An 8,192-nucleotide genomic window follows, 5' to 3' on the forward strand; every position below is an offset into this window, starting at 1 on the left:
TTGTAGTTTGCTGACAAAATGCATTAAGTGAGAAATTTTGTTTGCAGACTGTGTTCTCTTATCTTGAGTTGCATTATCGTTCCTTTTATTTGATTTATTTTATTTTGCCTTATTTATTTATTATTATTACTTTAATTTTAAGAAAATGGTCTTACCTTCCCTTCTAGTGGTGACTATTCCAGAGAGCATTGCCATAAGGCAAAACTGGTAAATGGGAAGACTTATGATGCTGAGATATGTATTTCAGCAACTTGAGGCTCACAAGGAAGAGAAAGAGTAACCCCTGCTTCTTCTTACCCCCAACTGCCAGTGCCCTTGTTGATCAAACTCAGCCAGAAACCAGATAGTACTGAGGCCTTTGCCATGCAATCTACAAGGATAAGCACCCCACCTTTATCTCCCTAAATGGAGCAAAGTGAAGGAAGGCAAAGAATGACTGAAAGAAACCATGCATAGAATCAGCTCAAAACCTAATTCATAAGGGATCTGGTCACTGAATGACAATATGGCATTCATAGGAACAGTTAAATATTGCTTAGCTGGCATCAACCAAGAGCTCTTCTATACACTCATTTCACATCCAATATTGTGTGTGTGTGGGGGGGATATTTAAAATGGGAAGATTTATTTATAAACCAAGTTTTCCAGCAGGATTTAAAGAAAGATAATTAAAGATTAGTGGTCATCATTGTTTATTTTTTTACTGTTCAAAGATTGTTTAGAATTTCAGTTGGTGTGACACATGGATAGTTGGTTGCATTGTTTATATACAAACCTTTCTTGTTACATTAAATGACAATGTAGTCTACATTCTGAGATATATATATATATATATACATATATATATATATATATATAATCTCACAGTAGATGCAATATTGGATTTAAACATGGGATCCCAGCATGTGATTGGAGAAAAAAGTTGGACTGGACATGCTAGGTGAAGGGACCAGGAGTCCTGTAACGCAGAGTAAATACACATCTGCTTCGAAGGGCAGCGGCAGCAGAGGCTACACTGGCAGCCGTGCCCCGGAGCTGGTGGAGCCATTTCACATGGACCAATCTAGAACTACACCAGGAGGGATCACCCAGCATCAGGATATACCTGCAGGGCTTGTGAACCATTCCTGTCTGTAACTTTAGGAAACTGATGTTTTCCTTAGGCCATTTCAGTATTACTACTTGAGCAATAACTGACCAGATAACAAGGACAACATACACAACCTCCAACTAAAATCTTGTTGTGGTTTAGACAATGAAATGGTACACCCTTAGAAAATGTTAGAACTGCAGCTCCTTGGGATTCTCCAAAGTGTATGTGCACTCTCCTTCAAACGGGCCTCTTCCTCAGGGGTCAGATTCACCTTCACAGCATCTAAGATCCTGCTCTGTCCCAAGATGCAAGGAACACTAAGGAAGACATCATCTTTCATTCCATAGAGACCCTGAGTTATGGTGGAAATTGGATGCATACACCCACCTAAGTGTCTTCGTTATACTTTCTGCCAAATCTGCCAGACACAGTCCAGTGACCCAGGAAGTACAGCCTTCCTGTTGGCTCACCTTGTAGGCCCTATCAGCCACCTGTTTGTGAAACTCTCTTTGCTGTTCCTTATCTGTATCAGCGCCTAAGTTGGAGTGAAGATTCTTCATGGAGAAACCCAGAGCATTGAGTCCACTCTATATAGGCATGCCGGCATCTCCGTGCTTCACGAGTACCCACCAACAACAGCTCAATGGGCAAACTCCCAGCTTTCCCCCCCATTAGGTAATGGAACCAGGATGGAACTGGGCCAGATCCAGATTGCGACCACTTCCAATAACACTTGGAAAGACACTTATCTTCTACATAGGTCAAGATATCCTGTGGATTGGAAACAATAAACCACTTGCAGTCTGGGGCTCTATTTCACAGTATTACAACATAACATTTTGCTACTGGCATAGTTTTTTATTTTACTTCTACCACATTTTTGAGAGCCACATTAAAAATTAATATATGTTCATATAAAATTAAATATGAATATAAATATATTTTAGAATATATATAAATATAAAAAATATTTTTATATATGCACACACATGTCAAGTCATAGCAAATTGAAAGGCTATCCTATATGTTCATCTCCTTGTAAAGGGAAGTCTATGATACTACAAGTTCTGTTTAAGGCTGTGACTAAGCTCTACTTTCTCCAGAGCCCTACAGCCCAAAGAGAGCTTTTCCTAACCTTCTACTGACCTTCGTTTCTAAACTGCTCACCTGAGAGCCATATGTTGGTAGGTATATTGCCTTATATTGCTGTTTTATATCATTTTAAACTCTTGAACAGTTGGATATTCACACTTTTTTTTTCTCTAAGAAGGTTTTATGCTCACTAAACACTATCCTTTATACTTTTCTGCAGCCCCATGTACAGTTTTGGCTTGGAGTTAGCCCTCATTATCAAAGAGAATGCCTGGCCTTGCTAATTCACTGAATTTCTAGCTGGAGCTCTCCTCAGAATACCTGGGATTCCAGAATGGCTGGGCTCCCAAATCTGGAAGAGCATTATTCACTCTGTAATAAAACATATAATGATTTTTTTAAAAAGCATCAAACAATTCATGGGAGATAAACTCCTTATTTTCTGTATGATAGAGCTGGAGGGGTAGTTCCCCTAGGAAATGCCCTCTCTTTCTGAAATAACCCATCAGTTCCTTGGCAGGTGGGTCACCCACTGTTACTGTCTCAACACCTTTAGCAGAAAGTTGCTTTTTGGCAGTCCCCCCTGCCCCCATTGGTCCCTAACAACCTAGCTCCCACTAGAAGATTTAATTGAAAATCTGTAAAGTCTTCTTCACAAAATCAGAAATGCAACCTAATACCTACTTTATTTTAGTTTACTTTATTGTACTAGTCAGGGCTCTCCCGAGAAACAGAACCAAGAGGATGTGTGTGCAGTTACATGCACATATACACACCTGTGTGTAAATATATTTATATAGGAGATTCTAAGGAGTTGGATCATGTAATTTTGGAGACTGGTAGGTCCAAAACCTGCAGAGTGGGCTGGCTGCCTGGGGACACAGAGAAGAACCTATGCTACAGTTCAAATCTGCGATCTGCTACAGGTTCTTCTCTTTCTCAGAGAAGGTAAGTCTTTTTTTCTGAAGGCCAGGCCTTGAAATGAGTGCAAGAGGCCCACTCATTATGGAGGAGAATCTACTTTATTCAAAGTCCAGCAATTTAAATAGAAATCTTATCCAGATCACTCTCTTAGAAGCATCTAGACTAATGTTCAACCAAATATCTGGCACCATGGCCCAGTTACACTGACACATAAAATTTGTTATTACATTTGGTTTATTATTTTATTTTAACCACAGATGCCTCAACGCTCCCTTGGCTTAATGTGACTCTCTTCTGCCCGAGAGCAGGGACCCGCCTGCAGCTTATTTATGGATGTATCCACAATACCAGTTCCATAGATGGATGAACACCAAAAATTGTCTCTGGCAAAGACTATAACATGACTGCAAACTCCAAGCTGCTTATTATCACAGCTGGGGCACAGCAGCAAGAGGGACAAAGCCATCTTAATTTGATCAAGCCTAACATGAACATCTTTAAATTCATCGTTCCTAATATTGGAAAATACACTCCAAACTGTAGGTTGTTTATTCTTTCCAATCCACTGGGATATCTTGACCTATGTGGCTTGGAAGATACATGTCCTACCTAAAGGGGGAAAAGTTAGGAGTTTGCCCGTTGAGCTGTCATGGTAGGCCCTCAGGGAGTGTGGAGACTCTAGTGTGTCTTTGTGCAGTAGAGTCAATGTTTTGGGTGTCTCCTTGAGGAATCTGCACAAGGTGAGCCAACCGGAAGGCTGTACTTCCTGGGTCACTGGACTGTGTCTGGCAGATTTGGCAGAAAGTATAACGAAGACACTTAGGTGGGTGTATGCATCCAATTTCCACCATAACTCAGGGTCTCTATGGAATGAAAGATGATGTCTTCCTTAGTGTTCCTTGCATCTTGGGACAGAGCAGGATCTTAGATGCTGTGAAGGTGACTCTGACCCCTGAGGAAGAGGCCCGTTTGAAGGAGAGTGCACATACACTTTGGAGAATCCCAAGGAGCTGCAGTTCTAACATTTTCTAAGGGTGTACCATTTCATTGTCTAAACCACAACAAGATTTTAGTTGGAGGTTGTGTATGTTGTCCTTGTTATCTGGTCAGTTATTGCTCAAGTAGTAATACTGAAATGGCCTAAGGAAAACATCAGTTTCCTAAAGTTACAGACAGGAATGGTTCACAAGCCCTGCAGGTATATCCTGATGCTGGGTGATCCCTCCTGGTGTAGTTCTAGATTGGTCCATGTGAAATGGCTCCACCAGCTCCGGGGCACGGCTGCCAGTGTAGCCTCTGCTGCCGCTGCCCTTCGAAGCAGATGTGTATTTACTCTGTGTTACAGGACTCCTGGTCCCTTCACCTACCATGCCCAGTCCAACTTTTTTCTCCAATCACATGCTGGGATCCCATGTTTAAATCCAATATTGCATGTATTGTGTGTAACTGTTCCAAAGGATCTGATTTTGTGCACTGTAGATATCAGATGCCTCACTTGGAGGCCACAGGGACACGTACTGATGAATCATCCTAAATATATAACACATAATGAACAGATTTCTACCCACAACACAGGCCAAATTATATTACCCTACATTGTCACAGGGGCAGGAACTGTGTTTGTTACTTGACAAAGGAGATTGTACTTCTTTAGCACACTGTAGCTTTTGGATACCCGTCTTCCTGCTCCTCTCCCTTGTTACTTATCCTTAACACACACACATGCACCGCCTTCTTTTTCTTTTTGCCAAATATTTCTCTACCTTGGTATTTTCCCCAAGTGTGGAATGGGAATAATGTCCATTCTAGAATCTGAAGAACTTTTTCTGAAATTCTCTTGTTCTCAGTGAGGACTGTCAGTTGATCTTGCCTCTTGCCCTGTTCATACTCACAGGCAAAAGCCTCACATCCAGGCATGTGGTAGTCATGATGCTTGTGTCGCTATGAAAAGGAACATGGGTTGGTGCCCAGAACCTAAATGAAACAAGACAGTAGGCCTACAAGTCTCTTACTGTGACCTGTCCCTCCTCCTTCCTTCTCTTTTGGCTAGTTTTTTCAGATCTGTATTTACAGATGGAACCTGAATGTGCAGACCAGGGAATTTTGCTCTTGAACAGACATAGATGGAAATATTTGCAAAGAAAAGATTCATAATTGATGACATGTTTTGAGTCTAATGATTTTGAGAAAACTGTTTCTGCTGCACTTTATGGTTTTTTTTTCCCACCATGAAAACAGTGTAACATAGGAAACTCAGAAAGAAAAAAGTTTGTTAATGAGTATTTTTATCTGTGGGATGTTTATCGACTTTTCTTGCTCTGAACACCAGAATGACCTGTCCAGTTTTGATTTTTATCCAGAATATTTGTTCTTGACCTTTTAGGGTCACAGTTCTCTTTGAGGGTCTAAAGAAAATGATGGACCCATTACCAAGGAAAATTCACATATTGACATGAAATTTTGTGTAAACCTTTAGTCTTGATCCAAATATCCCTGCAAGTGTGCCCATGTGATGCCATTTAAGAGTCTTGATCTATGTCAAGGGATTTTGCTTACTCCAGATTTTGTAAAGGATTAAGTGAGAATAGTGGAACCCCCTCATACTATGAAAAGAGCTATTATTAAATTACTAACCTAGTAATGAATCTCAAGTGAATGGCAGTGGTTTTGTCACAGACTTTCCATTTCCTTCTCTAGGGGCTAGTCCCTGTCCTGAGGTAGCTCAGATTCCATGGTCCCTCAAGCTCTAACAGGACCTGCTACCCTTTTCCTAGAGCTTTACTGGGACATACATTTTTATAGTTAAGACCTAAATCACTCTACACTTATGTACTTGTGCAAGTTTCTTTTTAAGTACAAGCTCTCTCAACTGTATTGCTAAGGCATTCTTTTTCTCTCTTAAACAATGCTTGCTACCAGTAAGGTCCCAAAGGACTTTTCTCTCTGTTTGCAGGAAGCTGCAGTTTACGACCTATCTTTCTATTGAATATATTCCATCACCCTTGGTTCTGTGCTCTTTACCGTCCTTAGGGGCTGGAAGAAGTTTTGAAACACTTTTGGTTGAAAATGTCTTTGTAATTGAGATTTGAGCTACAAGCAGATCCTTTGCCCCAAATAGGGTAGAAACTTAAAAGCCATTATACCTCCTATCCCTCTCCCCAACAACTTGCCAAAGCATCTAGGGTGCCCCCCATTACCTTGTTATGCTCAGTAGGCAATGGCGGATTGAACAGAGACTGTAAAAAGAAAGTAAACTCACTTTATTTCACAGTTATCCAGTCTTATCTCACAATTTTAATCCAGATATTTTTAAAAGTTTGCTTCAGGCTGAGGTTTTAAGCAGTTTTATGTTGTAAAACTTTTCCCATATCCAAGCAAATAAAAGCCAAGAAGGCAAAAATTGTTTCTAAGGTCTGTAAGTTTAAGGGCAATTAATATATTCATTCATTCTTTAACCCATTAATTATATAACAGAGTAAATATGAAATAAGCCTTCTTCTGCCTTCTCAAAAAATACTGAATGATAAAAATAAAGATTTCAGGTAAGAGATCAACTATTAGCTTTGGATTGAATCTACATAATAAGCCTTGTGGAACCAAATATCAATTTCAAGATTCTAATTTTCTAAATTTCTGATTTAACAATCTGCTCTCAGGACCTGGTAGAAGCTGGCTCCAGCACATCCCACATAAAGTATCCATCTTATTGGGTTCTGTATTCTGTTTCATTGGTCTATTTATCTGTTCCTATCTTAACTGACACAGATGAATAATAAGTATTTGTAGGCTATATCTTTCTATTTTATTCTTCTTGGGGAAAGGACGTTGGGTGCTTGTGGGGTTTTGTTTTCTTATAAAGAAGAGCTATTTAGAATCTATTGCTCAGTTTAGATTCTCCTGAATCAATACTAACTCTGTCAGGAACTTGAAATGCAACCTCTTGCATGGAACTGGTCTTCTGGAAGGTAAAGGAAGAGCTGAAAGGAAAGAAGTAATCACTTTGCCCAAGAATATCTTAACTCTCCCAATTGCTCTTTTGATGACTTCTCTGGCCTCCTCTGCTGGCACTAGTTTGGTCTATAATGGCATGATGTTTTTTGACACTTTCAGAGGGGAGAGAAAAGGAGAAGTGCTGTTGATGTTTGTTTATTACATTTTAAAGGTTAAATTTCCACAGTAATTTCTAAAGTTGTGACGAGGGGGTGGGAAGGAGGAATTAAGTTGGTATGAATTTTTGACTCAGCTTCGTAAGTGGTGTGTGAATGACAGTGGAAAACAGTTTCAGGTTGAATAATGGATCCATGACTTTCACAAAGGTCATTCCTCAGGTTACCTATGTTTATTTTTTTTCTAGATACCTATAGCCATCATACTTTTGAGAGTTAAAAAATATCTTCGCCTAACAAAATTAAAGTTTTCTTTAGATTTTCTATATGTAATATAAGCAGTAATATTTTTCTTCACAAAATATATGGAAATAAATGTAAACTTTTCAGTGCACTTTGTTAACATAAAGGTTTTCTTCGTTTGGTGGGGGGGGGGAAGCCATTAAATAAGGAAAAATAGTCTTTTAAACAAGTGATGTTGGGACAAGCGGATAGCCACATGGTGAACAATGGAGTTGAACTCTTACATCGTACCTTATGTAAAAATTAACTCAAAATGGATCAAAGACTTAAATGTAAGAGCCAAAACTATAAATCTCTTAAAACATGGGGTAACACTTTGTGACCTTAGATGTGTCAGTAGCTCTTATACTTATGACACCAAAAGAGAAAATGAGAAAAGAAAAACATAGATAAACTGGACTTCATCAAAACTGAAAAACTTTTGTGCTCCAAATGACACTATCGAGAAAGTAAAAAGACAACCTGAATGATAGGGGAAAATACTTGTAAAATATATATCTGATAAGGATATAAAGAATATATAAATGACTTTTACAACTCAATAATAAAAAGACTATCCACCTTAAGAATGCTCAAATGACTTTCACAGATATTTCTCCAATGGAGATATACAAATGGCCAGTAAACACAGAGAGAGGTGCTTTGCTGAACATTATTAGTTATCATGGAAATGC

The 8,192-nt window shown here is 39.1% G+C and overlaps 2 pseudogenes; one reads left to right on the forward strand and one right to left on the reverse strand.

Moving 5' to 3' along the window:
* Positions 1-1,271: 1,271 nt before the first annotated feature.
* LOC123942126 lies at positions 1,272-2,778 on the reverse strand (annotated as a pseudogene).
* Positions 2,779-3,476: 698 nt separating this feature from the next.
* LOC123942127 lies at positions 3,477-4,141 on the forward strand (annotated as a pseudogene).
* The last annotated feature ends 4,051 nt before the right edge of the window (positions 4,142-8,192 follow it).

The sequence above is a fragment of the Meles meles genome, chromosome 5 (assembly GCF_922984935.1).
Source record: "Meles meles chromosome 5, mMelMel3.1 paternal haplotype, whole genome shotgun sequence".
NCBI classification, from domain to species: Eukaryota; Metazoa; Chordata; class Mammalia; order Carnivora; family Mustelidae; genus Meles; species Meles meles.